This window comes from Myodes glareolus, chromosome 9 (genome assembly GCF_982192425.1).
Source record: "Myodes glareolus chromosome 9, mMyoGla1.1, whole genome shotgun sequence".
NCBI classification, from domain to species: domain Eukaryota; kingdom Metazoa; phylum Chordata; class Mammalia; order Rodentia; family Cricetidae; genus Myodes; species Myodes glareolus.
The window spans coordinates 97,070,358-97,095,057 of NC_142034.1; the positions used below are offsets into that span (position 1 = coordinate 97,070,358).

General features: G+C 46.4%; 1 long non-coding RNA gene across 1 annotated transcript; it reads left to right on the forward strand.

Moving 5' to 3' along the window:
- The first annotated feature begins 255 nt into the window (after window positions 1-255).
- Window positions 256-8,821, forward strand: LOC146892827 (uncharacterized). Its single transcript, XR_015003491.2, has 3 exons — window positions 256-840; window positions 1,953-2,242; window positions 6,015-8,821. It is a non-coding gene; the product is annotated as an uncharacterized LOC146892827 (long non-coding RNA).
- The last annotated feature ends 15,879 nt before the right edge of the window (window positions 8,822-24,700 follow it).

Sequence of the window (24,700 nt, forward strand, 5' to 3'; positions counted from 1 at the left end):
TGTCCCTCAAGCCAGACCTCGGTGAGGCAGGCAGTGAGAAAGCAGCTTCCATCCCCTGGGGCCAAGGCTGAGAAACAGCACCAGCATGCTGGCTCTCAGAGCAAGCAGTATGAACTGAATGTAGTGGTTTGTGAGGGTCAGAGAGGCTGGAGAAAAAAACTCAGGGGGAGGGAGGTTCAGGGCAGGGTTGCTAAGACTGGGCTCAAGTCGCATTCCTGAGCAACTTAGTTATCCCTAGCGGGCCAGAGGGTGGAGACTGCGCTAATGGCCTTGGCTGCAGCCAGGCCACAATGCCCTCCTGGGGCTAACCTCATTTGACTTCTCAACCCAGAGCCAGGCTCCCTCCCAATTCCTTATCAGCGCAGGCTAGAAGGACTCAGGACCCTGTGGTCACAGTGCCAGCCAGGGACAGAGACTCTGCATGAATGCCTGATCCCTGAAGGTGGAGCGAAGAAGAGAGATGTCAAAGATGCCAGGCCACATGCGATCTGAGGCTTTATTCGAGTTCAACAAAACTTCTATTGTTTCCAACAAGTAGAAAAAAGGACACGGGCAGACAATGGAAAACTGCCTCAAAGACGGGCAAGTAATGTAGCGCTGTAACTTCGGGTTAGAAAGGTATTCTCTGTGGACTCTGGAAAATGCAACGCACTGCAGTGGGAGCTCTTGACCTCAGCTCCTCAGCTCGCTGTGCGATCCTGGTCTAGTGACTCAACCTCCCTTAACCTTAACCTGTAAACTCTGTAAACCGAGGTCAACAACAGAACCAGCACCACTGGGTAATTGTGGGGATTCAGCCAAATCAACCAAAGACGGACGGAAGGCAATGCCTGGTGTGAGGTAAATACCTAACTACTACATGCCTAGTGTGAGCCCAGCACCCCGGAGGTAAATCCTGCAGGACAAATTTCTGCTTAGGTCCAGGCTGCATCCTGGTTGTTTAGCCAAACACCAGGCTGGAAGCTACTAGGGAAGTTTTGTTTATGTTTTTGTTTTGGTGTTTTTGTTGCTGTTGCTGCTGCTGCTGTTGTTTTAAATGTTTTTAACATTTAAATTAGTAGACTTTGAATAAAGCAGGTCAGTTTCCATAATGTAGGTGGGCTTCATCCAGTCAGTTAAAAGCCTCAAGAGAAAAAGACTGAGTCTCTGAGGAAGAAGATGTTCTGCCTCCAAACCAATGGCTGTAGTACTAACTGTCCCTTGAGCTCCAACCCCACAATCATGAGAGGCAATTCCTTAAATAAACCAACAGTTGATGATAGATAAACAGATGATACAAGAGGTGGTAACAAGTAGTAGATTTATAGATATTGATTGGTAGAAGATAGATAATAGAGATAGATAGATAGATAGATAGATAGATAGATAGATAGCTACAAAGATAGATACATAGATACAAAGATATATGTATAACATATATTGATACATATATAAATACATGCATAACACATATAGATATGAAGATATAGATATATACATACATATATAATGCATATATACATAGCTATATCTATAGGTATATACATAGATACATGCATGCAAAACATACATAGAAAAAGTACATGCATACATACGATAGATAGATAGATAGATAGATAGATAGATAGATAGATAGATAGATTTGAGTGGATAGCTAGGCACAGACCTATTAGTACTTACTCTACTAATTCTGTTTCTCTGAACAACTCTTGTACCACAAGTTGGTGGTTGGAGTCACAAGGACAAACATCCCAGGCAAGAATGTGGGCTGTGCTGGGGGGGGAGGTGAGCAGGCTAGGGAGGCCACAGCACAGGGCACAGGAGGAAACATCTGGAAATGCCACAGGAAAGGCAGGTTGAGGGGAGGCTCAGAGGTCAAACGGAAACCTTCGGAAGATTGGTGGCAGACTATAAGTACCCCGAGAGTCCTTGACGAAGCAAGACTCACCAGGTTGTATCTCCTTCCAAAACAGAACCAGGACAGCTGGAGAAGTGAGCTTAAGATGGAGAAGAAATCTACCTCCCGCCCAGAGCAAGGGACGTCACTCAGAAGTGCCGGAGCCCGCCTCATCCCTGCCTGACAGCACCTGGTCCAAAGTCACGGGGCAGACACACCTGAGAGGCTGGGGAAGGCCTGCTGGAGCCAGGGCTGCTGAGGTTCTCCTCTGGAATCTGGGTGCGGCACCCAACAGCAGGGATCTGGAATGTGCTATGCTGCAAACTGAATTCCTGGTGCTTTTCTGAGACTCGGGTAGTTCTCTAGGTAAGTTGTCATGGTAGGCAGCCTCCAGCGACAGGTTCTGCAAGGTGGTCAGGGAGAGGTGACTTTGTCTGGAGCCCTGCTCTCAGCCTGGTGCCAGGCAGATGTCACTCCCATAGAAACTCCAAGAGCAGGCCTTGTCAGAAAGCCAGGCTCACAGGGGGCAAGTGAACAGATACCACTGCCTGGCTCCGTGAGGAAATGGCCACAACCTCTGGTGACAAGGTAGAGTTGGCCAGTTCTAGGGACTTCTTTCTTACTCTTTATGACTAGCTGGTTTCAAGCTTGTAATCCTCCTGCTCCAGCCTCCTGCAAGCAAGGATTGTAGGCACACACCACTGGCTCCAGCCTCCTGCATGCAAGATACGGGATTATAGGTACACACACCACCAACTCTGGCTTTATGCCTGCCATTGCTATTATATCCTATCTCTGCATCATTTTTCTTCTATTATTTAAGCATGCAGATAGGACAAGGACAGAAGGCAACAGCCTAGATGCTTTAGAATGTCACGGCCAGTGTTCTGTTTCTAGCAGTATGGAGATCTGACAATGCTGAGAACTCTTCCCGCTCAAAATCCCAAAAAGAAACCAGTGACTGTGTTAAGATACATACAGCATGAAATTTACCATCTTAACAATCATTAAGTGTGCACTTCTAAGACACCAAATAGAGTCACATTGTTGCACAGCTACTGCTACCATGCATCTCCAAACTTCTGCATCTCAAACACAGACTCTCCCCATGAAACCTGAATGTCCTCAAGTCCCTGGTAACATCTGCTCTGTTTTCTCTCCCTCTCTCCCTCTCTCTCTCTCTCTCTCTCTCTCTCTCTCTCTCTCTCTCTCTCTCTTGTGTATGTGTGTGTGTGTGTGTGTATGTGTGTGTGTGTAAATTATGTCTGTATTTGTGTGTAAGGCATGTACATGGGAGTGCAGTGCCTATGGAGGCCAAATGATTTGAATTCCCTGGAGCTGGACTACAGGTTTACAACCACCTGATGTGGGTGCTGGGCACTGAACTTGGCTCTGCTGCAAGTGTAGTACCTACTCTTAACCCTGAGCCATCTCTACAGCCCCTTTCTAACTCTGTGTGTGCTGCACACTTGTGTATGTGTTCTAATGAGTGTGTGTGCATGCAGAAGCCTAAGGGTGACGTACAATGTCTTCCTCAACTACTCTCCACTTGGCTTCCAGAGGCAGGGTGTCTCACAGACCCTGAGCTGGCAGAGTTTGGATAACCTAACTAGTCATTTTGCTCAGAGCATCTCCTGTCTCTGCCTCCTGAGTGCTAGGATTACAGGAGGACCTCCATGCCCACCCCACCTGGCCTGTACATGGATTCTGGGAACCTCAACTCCAGCCCTCAGTCTTTCAGAGAGGACACTTTACCCTTTGAGCCACATCCCCAACCTAGCCTATGTTTCTTTTATACATAACTTGACCATTCTAGAAAACTCACACAAGTAAACAGCACAATAATGACTTACGTCTGGACTGTTCCACTCAGCATAATATCTCCGGTATATCTGTGTTGTTGCACGCCTTTTGTTTCGGTTGGTTTTCATTTGGTCTTGAGACAGGATCTCCTTATTGTTACCCCAGCTAGTCTCAAATCCCTGAATGCAAGTGATCCGCCCATCTCAGTACTGAGAAGAAAGCAAATTGTCATTCCTTTGAAGCCTAAATTATGACCAAGTGCATACACCTGCCACAATCTATGTGTCTGTTTGTGCCATCACTGACAAACATTTGGAGCGTCCCCACTTGTGCATACCGTGAACATGCTACTGTGAACACGTATGTACATGCTACTGTGAACATGCATGTACAAATGACTGCCTTCTTCACAGCTCCCGTAAGTGATTTTCCCCTACACATGTATTCATTTTGTTCTGAGAGAGAGAGGCCTTGACAAAAGGTTTCTATTTTCTCTCACGAGAGTCACAGTCTCTCCTACAGTCCTATCCAACCTTTACCTTCATCCAATTGTGGCCATCTTGACTCATAACCATCACGACTGCCCCTGTGGACACCTGTTGTTTCTCTGCATAGTGTCCCAGCACACCATAGATAAACAAAACCGCTTGGGGTCATATGTACCCAGATCTTGATGCTGTCAGCACCAAGAATACATCTGAAATCTGATATTACCTGGAGAAAATCCAGGTACACTTGCCTTAGACTGGACTCACCTCTTTCCTGACCACTTAGGAGCCCCCTTCTTATGACCCTAGTCTCAGGGGCCCATTGGTCTTACTGACTCTTCTTATGTCAAAGCACCTGTGCTCAGGTTCTCGGATACAGAGGCAGGGCTGTCCAGAACAAGCCCCTCCTTCCCCTTCTTAAATAGCCAGTGTTTATTGTTTATTAATGTTCTCTTCCCTCGTATAAGTCATCTTCTTAGGGGTTTACCGACTAGCTGATTCTTTCAAATAACTGAGTAGGGTTAGAGGAACACTCTAAGAAACAGTGGCTTAACAAGGTACATTCTTTTCCTCCCTGCCAAAATGTCCAGTAGCATCAGTTCAGCGTGGATGATCCATGGGGTCTGGGGCCAAGTCCTTTAGGTCTTGTTGCGTTATCTTTGCTCAGGAAAGGAAAACCCAATGTTCAAAGTCCAAAGTTCAGCTTTTGTCCAAGATAACTGGCAGATTCCAGCCAGGGTTCCAGGTGGGGTGGGGGAAGGGAGGGAGAGAGAGGGAGAGGCCTAACTCCGTCTTTACAGCTCCGGAGGAGAGGAACCACCTCTGCCATTGGTCAGAAAGTGCCCACGTCAGCTTCCAAGGGAGTCAGGGAAACGCGTGTTCCTCCCTTTCTGTTCCTAATACTATGGTTGTTCTACTCCCCGCCTGTTACAAACTGCACACTGCTTGGAGCAGTTATCTTTTATCTGTTTGTTTTTCAAGGAAAAACTATGTAGCCTTGGCTGTCCTAGAACTCATTATGTAGACCAGCCTGTTCTAGAACTGTGAGATCTACCCAACTCTGCCTCCTGAGTGCTGCGATTGTGCCACCATGTCTGGCTAGTCAGTTATTTTGTATATTAGATAGAAAGATAGATAGACAGACAGATAGACAGATAGACAGACAGACAGACAGACAGACAGATAGACAGATAGACAGATAGATAAGTGTAATAGATAGGCAAGCACTCTGTCACAGTGCTACAGCCCCTAAAGGGCACTTTAAGAAAACTTGTGGGGATGTTCTGCATGGGGTGGTTTTGGCTTTGGATTTTGATACAAGGTCTCACTCTATCTCCAAGATTGGCCTGGAACTCATAGTAATCTGTCTCAGTTCTGCAAGTGCTGAATTACAAGTGTGAGTCACCATGCCTGGCTTTAAAGAAGTGTTTCTGTTAGTATATATTGGCTTTCTCTGTGACATTTTCACACACACACAAACACACACGCACACGCACACGCACACGAGTGCACACAATCATTGATCTCACTCGGGCCCCTCCCTCTCCCTCTGAGTCTCCTCATTCCAGCTGGTCCCCTCTCTACCTTGGAGACTTTTTTGAGGGAAACCATTTTACAGTTCTCTTTTCAGGCCTTCATTCCTCCCTGTGCACCCAGGTTTCTCTCTGGAATGCTCTCCTCATCTGAAGAACGTTCTCCATACTTCCTTTATAGCATAGCCTACAGGGAGCAAATTCTCTCAGCTTTTGAAAGGTGTCTTTGGGGGTGGATGGGTATTTTTTTCTTGGAAGGATTTTGTCACTTGATACAGGATTCAAGATTGATGGTTTGGATTTTTGTCTTCACAGATGTGGTTTGCGGCTCCCTGGCTTGTTTCTGAGTAACCCCGAAGTCGTGGATGATCTGAGTTCCTTTCTCCACAAAGACTCTTTTACCCCTCTAGAACTTTTGAAGTTTTTCTCTTGGCCACCTGCTTTCAGCAGTTTGGTTCTGGTGTTTCTCTTGCACCTGCAGGGCTGTTGTGTAACTTGGTTTGACACTCAGGAGTTAGTTCTCATCCACATTGACTGCAGACTTTTATATGTGGTAATGGGGTCATAGGTCACCAAATTATGACATTTGTTTGGGGAATCCTCTCTCTCATCATGTTTTCTGCACAAACATACAAGCATGTAATGTGGGACATTCCTTTTTAATGTGTACATCTGGAGTTCTATGTTCGTAATGCAAATTTCCAGATTTCTCTGAGGATCCACGGGTCATGTTTCTTGAAGCCTCTTCACGGATGAACATGTGACTGTTGATGCTGTATTCTTGATCACCACCCTGGAGACAGCAGAAGAACCCTTCTTTTTCTTGCCACCCCTCTTTGCGGGAGCCATTTGGCAGGGCCCAGCGTGGACAGGCTTGGTGTGCTTTTCCTGTTCTCTCCTGTTTGGGTCTCTTTGAGTGTCTTAGATCTGTAAGTTCAGAACACTCACTGAATTTGGAAACAGTTGGCAGCTTTAGGCTCTTCAGATAATTTTGCCTTGGACTTCCCCTTTCTCAGACTTTGTTGTTGTTACTGCTGAAGTTCTTTGGGTTTTTTGAGACAGGTTCTGGGTATGTAGCTCAGGCAAGCCTCAAAGCTGCCATCCTCCTGCCTTGGCTTCCAGGAATTACAGGCATGCAACTGCATACCTGGCCTTCGCTCTCAGCCTCTGATCTGGTTACACACATGCTCTGCTATGTCCTACGAGTCTAAGAAAGGGTATGACTTTCTCATCTTTACTGTGGAGCTATCCGTTACTGTCCTCAGGTTTGCTGATCTACTCCGTCCCTCTCAGCTATTAATCCTAGCTGGTGAATCATTTTGCTTATTGAACTTTGTACCTCTAGAAGGCATTTGCTTTTTTACATTTGGTTACTTATTTTTGAGTGAGTGCAGAGGCGACCCAGGGTTGTTCTGCACATGTGGATAGCGGAGACGACTCTTGTCGGCTCCAGGATCTAATTCGGGATGTTGAGTTTGGTGAGAGCACTTTCATCTGCTTGGGTTTTCTTTTTGGTTCCTGTTTTAGGACCAGGTCTCACTTACAGCGCAGTCCCGGCTGGCCTGGAACGTTCTGTGTAGATCAAACTGACCTCTTCCTTGCAATGATCCCCCTGCCGTTTTCCTGAGTGCTGGCATTTTAGGTATGCACCTCCACTGCTAGCCGGGTTATTTTTTAAATATCCTCTACTTTTCTCCTCAAGTGTGAGTGATTTCTTTTACATCTTTGAACACGTTAAACCAGTGTTTTAAAGTCTTTGTCCTCGGTGGCACTGTGCCTACCATCTGAGTCTGTATCCATTGGCTGGCTTTGCTTCTGACTATGGCTACATCTCACTGCTTGTTTTGCTGACCACAACATTTCATGATGAAGTCGACTTTGAGGAATGTTAGACTTCATGTTAATTTTTAAGAGCATCAGAATTTGTCAGGCGGCACATTATGTGCAGATGTAGTTGACTCTTTCGAAGTATGTTCTTAAGGTCTTCTGCAGACTTTACCCTAGAAACAGCCTGGCTGCTGAGATTGACCTTTTGAAGTTTTTCCTGAATATTATACATGTTTAGAAGGGATTTTCGACCCCAGTTGGGCAAAGTCAAATGTTTTCCCACCCTCTGTAAGCTCCAGGAATAGTACGGTTCATAGTTCTCCCGTTGCTCCTTGACCAGCCCCACAGACCTTTGTCCTGGGGCTAAGAGGCTTGGGGTTCTGCAGTCGTCTCCTGTACTTGGGTGCTCTCTCTCACACTGAGCCTCCTCTCTAAGACAGCTCTGCAGATCCTTGCTGTGCCTCCAAAGCTCTGTGAGACCCTCTGCTTACCTTAGAATCCCTCCATGCCCACCCGGAATGTGCCAGAAACACACGGCTGTTATCATATTGGAGATTTTAGTACTGTGGAGCTGGGAACAGAGCTGGGTATACACATGGGTCAATCCACAGCACCTTACAGGTGGGAGGGAAATCAGTCAGTGTAATTAACAGTAGTACCACGCTTGATCTTAGTACCTAGATGCAGAAATGTTCTACGAATTTGACAACTATTGATATTAATTTCAACTAAGGATCTGGATTTCCTTACTCTATTTTTGAGTACCTAGCAAGAGGGTAGGTGTGATGACGCAGTCATTAAGAGCACTAGCCCGAATTTGGTTCCCAGCACCCACGTCACAACCACTTGTAACTCCTGCTCCAGGAGACCCAAAGTCCCCAGGCCACAAACATACCCGTAAATAATCTTCAGAGCACTGAGCAAGCCTAGCACCGTGGCAAATGTAAAAGAGCGGCCCCTGTGACATCAGGAGCGGGACAGGAACGACAGCTGGCTCGCTTCTGCTTGACACTATTCGAATGTTCCAGTCACTGTACTATATAGCAAGAAAAGCGAAAACAGGAGATACAGAAGGCAGAAACAAAGTGTCAGTTATCTGCAGACCCACAGGAGGCACTTGCTGTGTGTCGGCCTCTTCCTTTTGTTTGGTTGGTTGGTTAATTTTTTGAGACATGGTTTCTCTGTATAGCCCTGGTTGTCCTGGAACTTGCTCTGTAGACCAGACTGGCCGCAAACTCAAAGATCCTCCTGCCCCTGACTCCCACGTATGGGGATTAAAGGCTTGTACCATCGTGGCCTGCTATGAGACTCTTCATTAGCTTTTAATTTAGGATATGTGCATGTGCACATGTGCCTGCTGTGGCACAAGCGAGGAGGTCCGAGGACAACTCGCAAGAGTCCGTTCTCTTCCACCTGTGGGTCCCAGGGGTCGAATTCACATCTACAGGCGTAGAAGTGAGCGTTGGTACCTGCTGAGTTAGCTCACAAGGTAAAAGCACTTTCTGTACAAGTCTGACAACCTAGAGCTCCAGCCTCAGGATCAATGCCACAAAGTTGCCCTTTGACCTCCACCCATGCGCTGCCCCCACCCCAGCTGAACGTATGCATACATTTACAACAATAACTTTTTTTTTTCTAAATAGACTAGTAGCCGGGTGGTAGTGTCACACACCCTTACTCCCAGTACTTTGGAGTACTGGGAGGCAGAGGCAGATGGAGCTCTGAGTTCAAGACCAGCCTGGTCTACAAAAGTGACTTCCAGGACAGCCAGGGTAAAGCAGCCAGTGAGACTCAGAAAAGGGGGGAAAAAGTAGACTAGTGATGTCTAGTGTCAGGGGACAGAGTGAAGAGTTTTTGCTAAGAAATCTCCTTTGGAGCAAAGAAAATGTTCTAGAATCAGGCCATGTGCACCTCTGTGATTGTACTAAGATGCTCACTGAGGCCAGGCCTGCTGATGCATGCCTGCAACCCTTGCTCTCACCACCTGAGACCCTGTCTTAACAAACTAAATAAATAATCAATGATGATAAAAGATAAAAAACTAAAGTCATTGAACTGTGCACTTTAAATGGTACATTTTGAGCTGGGATGTAAAGCTGGCAGAATGAGAAAGGGTCCTGGGTTCCAGCCCCACGCCACAAAACAGAGGGAAACGAGACTGACAAGTTAATCAGAGCCCTTTGCAGGCTTCCATATGAGTCCAATAAATTGACCTCCTCCCCTGAAGACACATCTGTGGAAATTTCCACCAGCAAAATCCTGGAAATGTTACTCACACTGCCTCTCTGGCCGCCAGCCAGATGTCTTCCTTCAGTGGCTATGCCAACTCGGCTCACAGCAACAAAGCTGCTTCTGCCTCCATCTCTCGTGATAGCCAGGGGAAAGGAAGCAGACGCTCTCGCTTCATTCTCAGAGCTCCCTTCAGCTCGGAGTCTGGGCTTTCCACGGTCACAAAGCCACATCCTTGTGAAAAACTACTGTCGCTTGCTGCTATACTCAGAGCTAAAGGACATGCTAAATAGATTCTAGATGTTGGTAGAAGATACAACTTTTTTATAAATGGATAGATCTGAAACGCTTTGTACTACTCTCAGCATACAGTAAGCACTCAGCAAGTGTTGGCTATTGTACCGGCTGAATTCAAAGGTACTCCTCTACTTCCTGAGATGACTTCTTGGTCTTACTAAATCTCTGTTGTTTTGTGTCATGCCCTTCAGTGTCCCCACAGAGTTGTCAGTAGCCATGAAATCCAACAAACTGACTCAAGCTGAGACGTAGATGGTTGGTGAGGCCTGGGATGGGGCCACCTCTTTTTTCCAACTGTGTGTATTTTAGCAAATTGTTTTTGGGTTCTACTACATATAAGCTACCAGTACTTGATGCCTCTGTAGGTATAAGAATACACCGTCTTCTGCTGACAAAAATGACCCTATTGCCTCCCCAACTGGATAGAAGAGGATCTGTCTACACTGAAGCAATGTTGTCTTCTTAGCAACATAGCAAATACAGCTATTCAGAGGACTGGACTTTTGACTGGGACTCTGACACAGGCACCAATGAAGGACAAGGCCTTATGATTCACAGCCCAGATTCCCACCCTCACTGTCATTCCTAGACCCCATCCAGATTCTCCTCTCTGGGTCCACACTACCAGCAATGCTCTGACAGAGAGGTCAGGATGGGAAGACCTAGGGCACCGACCCACCCGGGATGTCCTCACCACTTCCCAGAGCCAAAACGCCCTATTGGAAAAACAGAGAAGTTAGCCATGTGAAGAAGCAGCGAAGATGACACACACAGACACACCACACACAAACACACATATACCACACATACACAGACACACACAAACACACATACACCACACACACACACAGACACACACAAACACACATACACCACACACACACAGACACACACATACACCACACACACACACACACACACCGTGGTACCAAACCTGCATATCCCTGCATCCCTGCATTCAGCTGAAGGGGATGCTAAAGGGGATAAAGCACGGTGGAGGATGCCACGGAGAAGATCTGCAAGGTTGTCTGCTAAACCTGCTCCTCCAAAGCCAGAGCCCAAGCCCAAAAATGCTCCTGCAAAGAAGGGAGAGAAAGTACCCAAGGGGCAGAAGGGGAAAGCCAACGCTGGCAAAGATACGAATAATCCTACAGACAGTGGAGACGCCAATACAGACCAGGCTGGCAGTGCCGGAGATGACAAGGGAAGAGTGTGCGTTTTGATAACCGTGTCCTTCTGGTGACTGTACAGTTTGAAATACTATTTTTATCAAGTTTTGTAAAAATGTAGAATTTTGTTTTACTTTTATTTTTTAAAAAGCTATGTTCTTAGGACATAGAGCACGATGTTGTTTTGTGTGGGGGGTGAAGGAACATGTGTCACTAACAAAATGTCTCCCATGCTGGATGGATGACAGAGAAACATCTTGTCTGATAATTTTGAAATATTCCTCTTGGCTCCCAGGAGAGTCATCCTGATGTTGACATATGTGACCACCATGGCACAAAATGCCTTGTGGTGTGGGAAAATTCTAAATTCATTTTTACAGCCTCCTCCCTCTGTACCAACAACATAGATTTAAAACCAGAGACCTCTTAGAACCTGACCCCCCAAAAATGGTTTTTCCAGTCTAATGGGCAACCTGGACTTTACAGTGACATCATTAAGTGTTCTCAAAAGAGCAGTGGTTCCTTTTAAAAAGATGAGGATCCTCGGTTAATTCAGATAATCCACTCTAAGCTCTCCCCACTGTCCGAGGCATCGAATGAAGGCTGGATCAGGCTGAAGAGCAGCTTCCTGATTTTGGTAGTCTACACAAGAAGGGAATTTGGCAATTCTTGTTTACCATAAATAATTTTCTGTCCATGTCCTGCCTGAGATAGTATGATGGTTTATGGGCAGTATCCTTAATAAAACTAGGTACAGTTTGGCTTGGAGATTTTAAAAAAAAAAGGAAAATAGAGAAGTAAATTCCATAAATAAGCAAGGTGTGGGCTGACAAAATTGCTGAGTGGTGCTGGCTACCAAGCCTTGGGCCTGAGTTCAATGCCTGATACCCTCACAGTAGAAGGAAACGAATTTACTCCCCCAAGTATTTTCTGACCTCTTGATGTGCATGGACACACTAAATAAATAAATATATGTAATTTTAAATTGTAAAATGTAATAATCAAGGCTTGTTCCTAAACCCTTGGAATTCTCCCGCTCTGACCTATCTGTGTGTCTGGAGACCAGACATAGGCACAGATAACATAGCTGTGTCTCTACTGCAAAAAGATATCGATACAGGCATATCTCAGTCAAACACTCGGAGTGAGGGGGGGCTGGCTTGGTCCCACAGTCCTGAGAAGCTGTGTTGTATTATCTCCACTTCACTGATAAGAAAGTTGAGCTCCACCATAGCCAAGGTCACTAGCTGTCCAGAGACTTAGCTGAAGCTGGATCTGGAAGACACTGAGGTCACCCTGATGCTCCCCTCAGGACACACAGCACTGTACCAAGTACCCTTTCACAGCTCAGAAGGGCCAGGCTTCACAAGGGCTGACCCCATCTTTCTCACACAACATCTGGGCCTCCTTCTTTAGAGACCTTCCTGGTGCAACAGGTCCAAGCAGAATACAGCATCATGCTGTCTCCCAGATGAAGACTTCATCAGCTTCCTTCTCTCTTTTCCCAGAGTACAAGCTGCAGTCAGCAGGTCAGGGTTCATGGGTCAGGATTCATGGGTCGGGTCACTGTTCTTACCCTCAGAGCCTAGACCTGGGAGCAGGCATGTGATTGCTTCTCTGTCCCCAAACTTAACTCAGAAGTCTGATGGAGCCAACAGTCAAGAAATGCTGGCTGAATAAATGAATAAGCCCATAAATACCTTCATATCTCAAGCATGTTGAGTCACGCTATTAATTTTCAGACATAATAGTCTTATAATTTAAAAACTTTAGAGCACCCACTGATTACACAGACACATAACATTTCCACTGTAACAAAATGTGCACACATAAGATGTCCTCTTTTAAGTGTGAAATACGTGTAACTCGGTAACACTGAGCACTTTTGCACTGTTGTCAATGGCCAGCACCACGCATCTCCTTGCCATGTCCTCATATTGGCATCGTCCCCACTGAACACTGCCTCTTTCTCCTGCCTAGGCCCTTCTCCTCTCGGCGATTCTGACTACTCTAAGTCCCTCCTTGGAGCAGAATCATGTCACACAGCCTGTGTCCTGGAGAGCCAGCACTGTCGGCGTCACATCATTCTTTAAAGACGTTGCCGAGGGGACTCAGTGGGTAAAGTGTTTGCTATGTATGCATGACAACCTGAGTTCAACCTCAGCATCTTCATGAAAGCCAGGCACGGAGGCACGTGCCTGTAATTCCAGTCCAAGGGAGACAGAGACAGGGGATCTGGGGAGCTCCCTGCATGGAGCTCCATGCTAGTCAGTCAATGAACTCCAGGTTCACTGAGAAACCTTGTCTCCTGGGATAAAGTGGAGAACAACTGAGGAAATACCTGACATTGACCTCTGGCCTCCATTCACATGTGCACTTGTGAGCAGATGCATGTACTACACATACACCTGTGTGTGTGCATATATAAACATATACATACACACATATACAACTAACACTCACACATACACACCATATATATACACAATACACACATACCACACATATACACCATATACACATATGAGTATATACACACACATCACAAGTATATACACCATATATACATATACCATTTGCACACAAACATACACAAATATATCCACATCGCATATACCATATACATATAAAATAAATAAATAAAATGTGAAAAAATGGAAACAAAGTATCAGTGAACCCATGCAAAGGTGAACGTCAGACTCAGACTAAGTGTCAGTCAGCTCATTTCCTTCCTAAAGGGTCCAACAAACTACCAGAGGAGAGGCAGTCAGTGTGCCGGTCTACCGGGTCCTGCTCTCCACCCTTGAAAGGGGTTTTCTACGGCCTATAGGCCAACATAGACCCGTTCTCCGGGTGAACCTAATGGTTCTAGCAGACAATAAAATATGGCAATGACTAACAGGAGGAACGGCAAACACATCAAGGTAATGAGCAAACAAGTGACAGATGGAGGGTGTCGTCCGTCCCCCCTAGGGCCAGAATGTCAGCCCTTGGGAGTTCTAGAGGAAGCAAGACTTTCCATCGCTTACAGTTGGCCCTTCCACACCCATCACTACCTGCTAGGTAGACCTTGGGAAGAAGGAAAATCGGAATTTCCAGTATGGGAGGTGTGTGAGAAACAGACAGAGCAGGAAGGCAGCATTCACCGAACTCCCACAGGAAGCCAGTCCTACACCATTTGCCGCCACCTATGAGGATCAAGCACAAGAGACACCATGGCCTCCTGTTTGTAGCAAAGACACTGAGGCTCGGGTGAGTTAACCGGCTACCCGGTGTCACACTGCTAATTCATGTTGGGACTGGCAAGCAAATTCAGGCTCAACAACCTCAAGGCTCTTTCTTTTCCCATCATGCCTCACAGCCCAGGCATGTGTCTTAGAGAGGTGCATCCCAGAGGGCCTGGTGACCAGCACAAGGAAAACACTCTGTCCTCTCTCTGCGGAAACTGCAGAGAAGGCCCTAGGGAAGGACAAGTCCTCTCTTAAGTGCGGAAGGAGCACGTGCCTGCGGCATGGACAGCTTGAGCACGGGCACAGCTTTGGATGGAACTGAAGAGTGCTCAGGCAGTTCTGCTAATTAATGATAGCTGAGTCATAAGAAAAAAAGAAAAGTTGGCTCCAAGCTTATGCTGAAAGAAGGGTGCCTCCTTGGAGTGCCTGAGTAGGCGGCCTGCAGCCTCCACTTCTCCTCCAGCCCGGATGTCACCCCTCCTGGTGTGTTCTCAGGGTTTGAGCTGTACAGAAACAGGGGCCTAGCTCAACTGGTTTAGGTGAGCCCAGTTTAGCCAAATGATCAGTGAGGACGGGTTAGGGTGGAGGAGACAATGCCTGATCCTTTAAGCCAGTTCCACTTCAGTTTGGGGGTGACAGCCTTTGGCTGTTGGCCAGACAAACCTCTCTACATCGGTATCAACACTCTTGAAATTTCATTTCCTAAAAACATCTTCCTTTGGAATGCTCTCCGCTTCACAGCGGGACGCAGAATCAGCTGGCCTGCGGTAAAGGTCAGAAGCAGAACCAAATGGACCTTGAACTTCTTGTTAATGTGCCCAGCAAAGGGACTTTGACTGATATGTTCCATGGATGCACAGTGCTCGGCAGGCCCGGAGGTCTGTCTAAAGTTGTACAGCTTTTCACACTGAGCCAAATCTTCTTCCTGTGGCTCCATCCTGTTCTCCGTGTGCTCCTGTTGGGGGCAGTCCTGCAAGTTCACCACCAGTTCCTCTCCTGAGAATCCCAGCTCTCACCATTGGGGACACTCACCATTGGGGACACCTTGGGGACACTCCTGACAACCTCCCTTTAGTTGAGGACACCTCCAACAGGCTTAGTCCGAATTCTCTAGAACAGCTCTGCCTATGTGTCACAAAACAATAAGCGGAAGAGTAGAACCCTGGTTATACTCACAGGACCTACTAACCTACCAAAAAACTAAAGACTCCAAGATGGAGGCACAAGAGACCCCAGGGGACACACTAACTCTGCATTTGCAGAATCAAGAAGCAACCATTCCTTCAGAGTTGTTCATGCAAAGGGGTGGGCAGTGCCGCCAGGCTCCTTCTGGAAATAGGGAACAGATGCATCTAGGCTGCAGGCTCAGCCCTCATTGGAGCTTTGAAAAACTTCTGGGAGACCCTGAAGTGTTCAGGGCCCACACTCCAGTGCTCTGGCATTGAGGTGCCCCAGTTCCCCTCTCTTGGCTCGGCCCCTTCTCATTCACCTCTTTGCTTCTCCCTGTCAAGCCTGTGGTTGATTCTGCTGCATTTTCCAATCTGCAACAGCAGGGCACTAGAACGGAGCCTCACAGAGGACATTTAGTTGCTGCTGTTCTGGCAACAAGCCAAAGAGGCTTGTCGGATGCTGAAGACATGGGAGTTTACCTGGGAAGGTACACAAGCTCCTCCAGCCTGTAAGAACACCCGGGATCCAGAAAGGAGCAGTGAGAACAAGCTCATCTCAGTGGACAGAGAAAATAAAAGAACCCAGACTTCTCGGAAGTCATGTTCTCACACAGAATCAGCTTGACTCTGATATCCAGATGGAGGAAGAGATGGTTCACAGTACCCAACAGGTCCCAACCCCAAGTGTCACCTCATTGCCTGTTATGTACGGCTGCGCTTCCACCCCTTTGGTATCTCCAATCTCTTCTAATAGAATTAAAATGCTACTTTGAGAATGAATTTAGTAAGAGATATGTATTGCAGTCTTCTGTGTAAAGACCACAGAGCATTGTTGAAAGAAACAAAGCAGAGCTAAAGGCATGCTCGTGGGTTGAAAAGCTCAATATTACAAGGCTATCAATCCTCTGACATTTATCTGCAGCCTCAGCATAATCCTAATCAGGATTCAGGTGGTTGCTTTGTTTGGAAAGTGGCAAGTCAACTAAAATTTAAGTGGAATTTTAAAAAGAGATGCAGACCAGCCGAAATCTTGCTAGTAAAAGACAAAGTCAGAGCAAATGCACTAGATGATTTTAAATACTTACCATAGACAGCTGTTTTTAAGAGAGTAGGTATTGCAGTCGGATACGCAAGTCGCCGGGTGGTGGCGGCGCACACCTTTAATCCCAGCACTCAGGAGTCAGAGACGGAATCTCTGTGTGTTCGAGGCCAGCCTTTTCTACAGACCAAGTTCCAGGACAGACTCCAAAGCTAGAGAAACCCTGTGTCAAAAAACCAAAAAGTTTAATGAAGTCTAAATGTAGACTTGCATATACAATGAAAGTTTGATTTTTCTACAAAGGCAATAAAGAACAAAAGTCTTTTCAACAAATTATCTACCTCCAAGGGGGAAAAAATGAGCTTCTACTCCTTATATCATAGTACTAAATTAATCTGAAATAGGGGTCTGGAGAGATGGCTCAGTGGTTAGGAACACTTGGGGCTCTTCCAGAAGACTGGAGTTCAGGTCTCAGCACCCACATCTGGAAGTTCATAACTTCTGTAACTCCAGGGGACCCAATGCCCTCTTCCAGTCTCTGTGAGTGCTTGCACACATGTGGCATATGTTCATATGAACACACACGTGCACATAAATAGAAATGTAAAATAAAAAAATTTAATTAACAGGGTTTGAGAGATGACTTAGCCATTAAGAGGACTGTTTGTTCTCCCAAAGAACCTGGGTTCAGTTTCAAGCACCCACACAGTAGCTCACAACTGTCTAACCTTCCAGGGCACCAGACATGCACAGGCTACACCTCCACACCTGCAAGCCAAACATTTATACACATTAAATAAATAAATAAATCTAAAGACAAAATTTTAATTAAGTTGAAGTAAATTCTAGACATAGGCCAAATTCTATGTCACATTTAAGATAAAAAAAACATAGAGCAATATCTTCATGGAATTTATGGGCAAACACAAAAGGCGTTAAACATAAAAAATAGTATCATTGCCAGGAGTGGTGCCTCACACCTTTAATCTCTGCACTTGGGAAACTGAGTAACAAGTTCTCTGCGAGTTTGAAGCCAGCCTGGTCTACATAGACCCTATCTAAAATAATATAATAATTTTTAAAATTTTAATTGTGATTTCATGTGTGTTGGTGTTTTGCCTGCATGGATATCTGTGTGAGGGCATCAGATCCCCTGGTACTGTAATTGCAGACAGCTGTGAGCTGCCATGTAGGTGCTGGGAACTGAAGCTGAGTCCTCTGGAAGAGCAGCCAGTGCTCTTAAACACTGAGCCATCTCTCCTGCCCGATAATAATAGATTTTTTAAATAGTGCTTAATGTTTAAAAAATAAAAAGCTCACCAGGCAGAGGTGGTGCACACCTTTAACCCCAGCACTTGGGTGGTAAAAGCAGACAGAAATCTGTGAGTTTAAGGCCAGCCTGTTCTACAGAGTGAGTTCCAGGACAGCCAGGGCTACATAGAAAAACCGTGTCTCAAAAATCCAGAGAGAGAGAGGGAGAGAGAAGTTTTTCTTTCTTTTTTTTTTCTTTTAGTTGTAAATCATGGCCTGTAGGTAAAGGTACTTGCTGCCAAGCCTGATGATCTGAGTTCGGTCCCCAGTACCTACCTGATAGAAGGAGAGAACTGACTCCCACAAGTTGTCCCTGATACGTGGGCTGTGCCCCCACACACACTTAATAAATAAATATAATTTTAAAAACTAGCAAATCATAAACTTAGAGGGGGAAATGCTCAAACTATTGTCACAAAGACATGGACAAGGGAGTAGATAATTCATAACCTGGTTAGAATCCAACACTTTATAATGGATTTTAGTCCCCCGTGGGTCATAATACATCGGAAAGCCATAGCTGCCCTGGTACACATGCCCAGGAGGCTCAACAACAATGGGCTTGCACATTGTTTGCACCGTGTTTCTTAGAACATTCACACTGTTCTGTCACACAGGACTGTACCTGAACCTTAAGAACAGAAGCAACCAATCAACATGGGGGGCGGGCTCTCCAGGACGTAGGGATTGACTAGCGTCACACTCTTGAGGGCGCTTTCTGTGGTGATGACAGTGTTTCATATTTGTTAAAATCTCAGTCTTATTGATATATATTTGCATTCCTTGAAGTTCACCCTCTTAAAGTTCACAATGAGCCCTGGTGGTGGCCCATACCTTTAATCCCAGCACTCAGGAAGCAGAAGCAGGTGGATCCACGGGAGTTTGAGGCTAGCCTCACCTACAGAGTGAGTTCCAGGTCAGCCAGAGCTACATAGAGAAACCCTGTCTTGAAAAACAAAACAAAACAAAAATAAATAAATAATAATGACGAAATAAAGTACATATGACTGTTGGAATAGGAATGACTCCTGTGGACTTGCGTGTTTGAAGGCTTGGTCCCTAGGGAGTGGCACTATTAGAAGGTGTGACCTTGCTGGAGGAAGTGTGTCCCTGTGGCCTTGAGGACTCAAGGATGTGCTCAAGCTAGGCCTAGAGTGGCAGTTTCCTTCTGCAGCCTGCAAATCCAGATATGGAGCTCTCAGTTCCTTCCCCAGCACCACTTCTGCCCACATGCTACCATATTTCCCGCCATGATGATAATGGACTGAACCTCTGAAACTGTAAGCCAGCTCCAATTAAATCTTTTCCTTTATAAGAGTTGCTGCGGTCACAGTGTCTCTTCACAGCAACGGAACCCTAAGTAAGACAGTATACAATGTAGCAGGTTTCTAAGCTGTATTCATTTATTCTACGTGCACAAGTGTTTTGCTTGCATATGTGTGTGTGTGTGCCACAGACAGGCCTGGAACTCTCAGGAGTCATAAGAGGGTGTCATATCCCCTGGAGGTGGAGTTAAAGATGGATGTGAGCTGTCATATGGGTGCTGACGATGGAACCCGGGTCCTCTGTAAGAGCAGCGTGGGCTTTGAAACACTGAGCCATCTCTAACAGTCTTTAGAATATTCCATTATGCAGCTATCACCACTATTTAACTCCAGAAAAAGTAGCGCCCTTGGCACTTAACTTCCTGTTTTAAAATGTTCAGTGGTTCTTCTAATTAGTGGGAAGACATTGATTTGCTTTCTGTCCCTGTTTGCCTGGTCTAGACATCCATGTAAATGGACTCACGCTCTACACTGCCTTTCATATCTGCCTTTGTCTGTCTAGGAAGTTCTCTAGCTTCTTCTCTGTGCCAGTACAACCCTTTCCATGGCTGAACAATATTCCAGTGTGTGGCTGAACCACGCTTTGTTCATTCATTTACCATTTCAGCTGCTAAACGTGGGGATGGAGGGGCTTGGCAGGGAAAGGTACAAGAAGACTTTCTGAGCTAATACAAATGCTCCTGGTCAGCATGAGTTACATAGTCATCAAAACTCACCTCCAGAACAAGAAAGAGAGAAAGGACAGGCAGAAGGCAGAACGGGAGACAAGAAGGAAGAAAACACACAATACATTGCAGGAACTGAATCACCCTTCTCTGTCCTTTGGCATGGCCATGGTTGATTACTGAAGTCAGAGACCCATGGGGTCCTGATGGAGACTGAGCCATGCGTAGGACCACTACATGACGCCCTGGTTGTGTGGGTGTGCTCCCTGATCAGTTCTGCTCACCTGCATCAGGGCACACTCTGTCCTACAGAGCCAACCAAGCTACCTTGAGGGAAGCAGAGAAGTCTTAAGCAAATGTGTAAGGGTAGGATGGCGTCTTGAGTGAATGTGTATTGTGACCATAACAGAGGCCATGTACCAGGACTGTCTCAAGGACCCCAGTGCCTCAGATCCACAGAAAGGGCAATGCCTTCCCCATATCAGGCTTACAGAAGTGGTGAAGCTGGCTGCTGGCATGTGTGGATGTTAACAAAGTTAACTAGCAACTGCAGCTCCCCGCTTCAGGATAACTGCAATCTGAGGCTGACCCCTACAGAGACCTCCTGCCCAACTCTCAATCCTGTGCATAATGGCAGCATTGATTTCTGGGTAGAGTAGGGACGCTCCGACAGAGCTAGAACAACCTACATGATCCCAACTTTTCTGTGCATGCATCTGGAGTCTCTCCATCCACAGTCAGTTTTCCAGGACCTGCAGAGCGGGACGCAACACGACCTGAGGTCTGCCTCACTGAGAACTGCAAGGCTATTGCCTGTCTGCTTTGGCCTGGGCCATCCCTGCATGGCTCCCTGAGCTTGGAGAGCATCTGCACCATTTCCTTTCCTACGCTACTCGGTCAGGCCAAGTCATCCTGCAGAGTAGATTTTCCTGCTTCAAGAGAGAATCTAGTTAGCCTGGTAGTTTTCTTCCTTGATATAAATCAATACATTGATATCTGACTTCACATTTAGAAAGCATTATTGCCAGAGGGAAGCCATATTTGGGGGTGAATGGAAGAAAGCCCCAGCAAAGAGCCCTCCCCCCAGAACTGGGAGGGAAGATGTAGTGACCAGTGGGTCAGAAAATGATGAGCAATGACCCCTTAGTCTCTTTGTCAAAAAGACACTATTAGTATGCAGGTTAGAAATGGTCACATCATTAAGTTTTACAGTGTGTTCATTTGAGTTGACCCAGTAGAACACTGTGCTGCATGGGAGACCTTGGTCCTGACATGTTTCGGGGTGGGACGGACAGCAGGACACATGCAGAACACAAGCACTGACGGTACCAGTGAGAGCTACAGACCATAAATGCCACAGAAGCTCAAACAGTAGACAGACCTTCACGCTGCCCTGTCCACACGTGTCGTGCTCTGTGCCAACACCGGGGATAAGGTGGTTTGCCAAAGGCAGATGCTGTTCGGAGGCTCATTCGCTGTCCAGCCCTGTAAACTTGGCTGCAAACAAAGAACTGTAACGGGCAGTAGTGATCATTAAAATGCAAAGGTCCTAGCCATGCCAATCTAGAACCTCTGCCTGAGAATAAGGGCATGGAGAAGGGGGCTTTGTGGAAGAAAGAAGACAAGCTGGGGTCAGACCAGGGACTTTCCTGAGAAAACTACGACTCTTGGAGTAAAGACACAGCCGTGGAAAGCGCACGTCTGGAAGGAAGACTGGTTTAACTGGAGAAGCACAGGTCAAGGACAGCAGTGAGAACCAAGGTCAAGGGGTATCCAGTGTGGGTGGAGGAGGCAGCACAGGTCTTTAATAGCAGGAAGAGCTACACAAACAGATGAGAAGACACAGAAGAACCACTGTGCATGTGACAGACTGGACAACAGCCTCCTCTAAGATGCTCAGGACTGGTGAACATGTCACCTTACATGACAAAAGGGATATTGCTGTTATAATGATGAAAATGAGAGATTATCCTTATTATTTGGGTGGGCCCAGGGAAGTCATAAGAATTCTTGTAGGAGGGATGCAGGAGAGCATGGTGCTAGAAGTGAAGTTGGCAGCAAGAGGTTGGTTGGAGCAACGTGAGGAAGGAATCACATGCCAAGGAATGTAGGCAGAAGGATCCCGTGCTTAAATGGCAAGGGATTCTCTCCTGGGACCTTCAGAAAGAATTTAGATACAATGATTTTAGCTCTATGATACTAACTATAAACTTCTGACCTTCAGAACTTCAAGCTACTAAATGTGTGCCTTGAACCACTAAATCTGTGGTTGTTCATTAGAGCAACAACCAGAACCTATTTCAGCGGTAAATCAGCAGAATGCACAGCTTATACACGATCCCTTATGTCAATCAGCAGAATACACAGCTTGCACATAATCCCTTATGTCAATCAGCAGAATGCACAGCTTGCACACGATCCCTTATGTCAATCAACAGAATGCACAGTTTGTACATGATCCTTTATGTTAATCAGGAGAATGCACAGCTTGCGCAAATCTCTTATGTCAATCAGCAGTATATACAGCTTTCATATGATCCCTTATGTCAGTCAGCAGAATGCACAACTTGCATACATACATAAAGTATGTAAACCCCCTTTTCATGCTCTTGATGGAGCCATTTCCCTCTGAAAATTTCATTCCAACCAAAAAGAGCTGGAACCCACACACTCCTGACAAACGTAGACACATATTAGCTGCTGCTTCATTCATTCACCCAGAAGACAAACAAAATGAAACCAGGATGAGTCCCTACAACACTCTGCCCTCTAAGCCCAGAGTCTGTATGGGGAGCAAATGCACAGCATGCCATCGCAGAACAACACGTAAATGCTTAGATGAAGACAAGCAGAGGAGAGTACAGCAGCAGAGAGGAAAGTCAGTAAGGCAGCTTCTCGTGGGACAGGACTCCCATACAGGAGATCTTAGCTTGACAAAGCAGTCAGAAGAAGGGGAACCCAAGCAGATGAAACCACATTTACCAAGCTGGGGGTGGGAGAACGTGTGGGAAACCACAGATTAACTGGGTATGGACAGACCAGAGACCACGCTGAGAGAGATGGTTCCTGACAACATCTGTTTTGTGACTGCTCTCTGGGCCCCTTCTCAGTTCCTTCTGGCTGCTCCAGGAAGGCTCACCACAGACAGGGAAAGGCCTATGGGAAACCTTCCCTGGTGAAGACAATAAAGGTCTGCACCACACACACACACACACACACACACACACACACACACACACACACACACAAGCCTAGGCAAGTACCCTGGGTTGAAGAACTCTGACCACATTTCTACCTGGGTTTCTCTCACTTCCCTGAGTATGTCCTGGTTTCTCTGTTACCCCTGCAGGGAAAGGTGACACATTTACCTCTAAAGACAGAGTCCCATACTGAAACAGCCAACCCTCTTGCTGGTTTCTGCTTAAAGACATTCCTGGGTAGTTGATATCATATCTGCATGCAGAAAATAGCTGTATCTTTGATAAAGATTGCACGTGGGGAATAACTGGATGCTATCAGCTTGACGGCAAGGATGAGTAAATCTGTTGTAAGAAGAAGATGGAGAGAAAGGAACAAGATGCAAGGGAAGCATGCGATGGAAGACGCAACTGGAGAGGACGGATGCGGCAGCTCCCCTGTGCAATAGCATCTGCATCAGCCAGTCTCGTCAGCACTGGAAGGCCTTCTAGGACCCCTGACCTCAAATAACAGGATCAGGATATGGATAGACGTGACCAGGAGGACAGACCTACTTAAACCACTAATCTAGCCTAAGCCAGACTCCGTGACTCAAACCTGTGATCCTAACACTCAAGCTGAGCCTGGAGGATTGCCACGAGTCTGAGGACAGCCTGGACTACAGGTGAGACCACCTCAAAACAAGAGAACAAATGTAACAAACCATTGTTGTCTTTCTGCAGTGCAAATACAGGCCAGAAACAAAGTATCAGCAGAGAGGACATATGAGAAACTATAGTAAGTATCAAGGAGGGAGATTCTGGAAACAATGTTTAAATAACCCCAGCTCAAGTGCTAGGACTCCGAAGTCTGAGAAGCAACTTCTTTTTCCTTCCTAAGCAATCAGAGCTGAATAAAAGAACTCTCTGTGCTTAGTAAGTCTGCGTTGGTGTGGGCCCACACGTAGCAGAACATGGTGGAGGGGGTAGGTAGGGTGAGCAAAAACGGAGTCCCAGATGGTACAGGCACAGAGACGGGGGCTGCAGCAGAGGGGCAGTGTGCCAACCAGGAGAAAAGACTGATCCGAAGAAAGCCAGAGGAGCAACATGTGGGGGACACTGAGCCTGGGAGAGACGCAGGCTCTCTGGGGGAGACAGCAGAATTCAAGATCCTTGTTGCTCTTCAGTCAGGGACACTGCAGAAACAGCTGCTGGCCTTGCTCCACTCGGTATGCGGAGCATGAAGGAAACATGCAAGAGTTGAGGAGCTCTGGCTCAACCTCTCTTTGTCTTTACAATCTTGGGCCAGTTATTTCCTCTCTCCAGACCACCTCATCTGGAGGTTGGGTGGAGGGTCGCACTGTCTCTAGTAAAGAACAAACACCTAAAGAGATAGTCGAACCGTGAGAAACTGACAGCTCTCCAGCTCTGGTTCCTAGTACCTCTCACCTGAAACTACCTATGTAGCTTCCTTACTGTACTGGGCTTTCCAGGGGACCTGCTAAGTAGGAGACATGCAGAATAAAGCATCAAGAAAGTGTCGTGTATCCATACAAGTCTATTG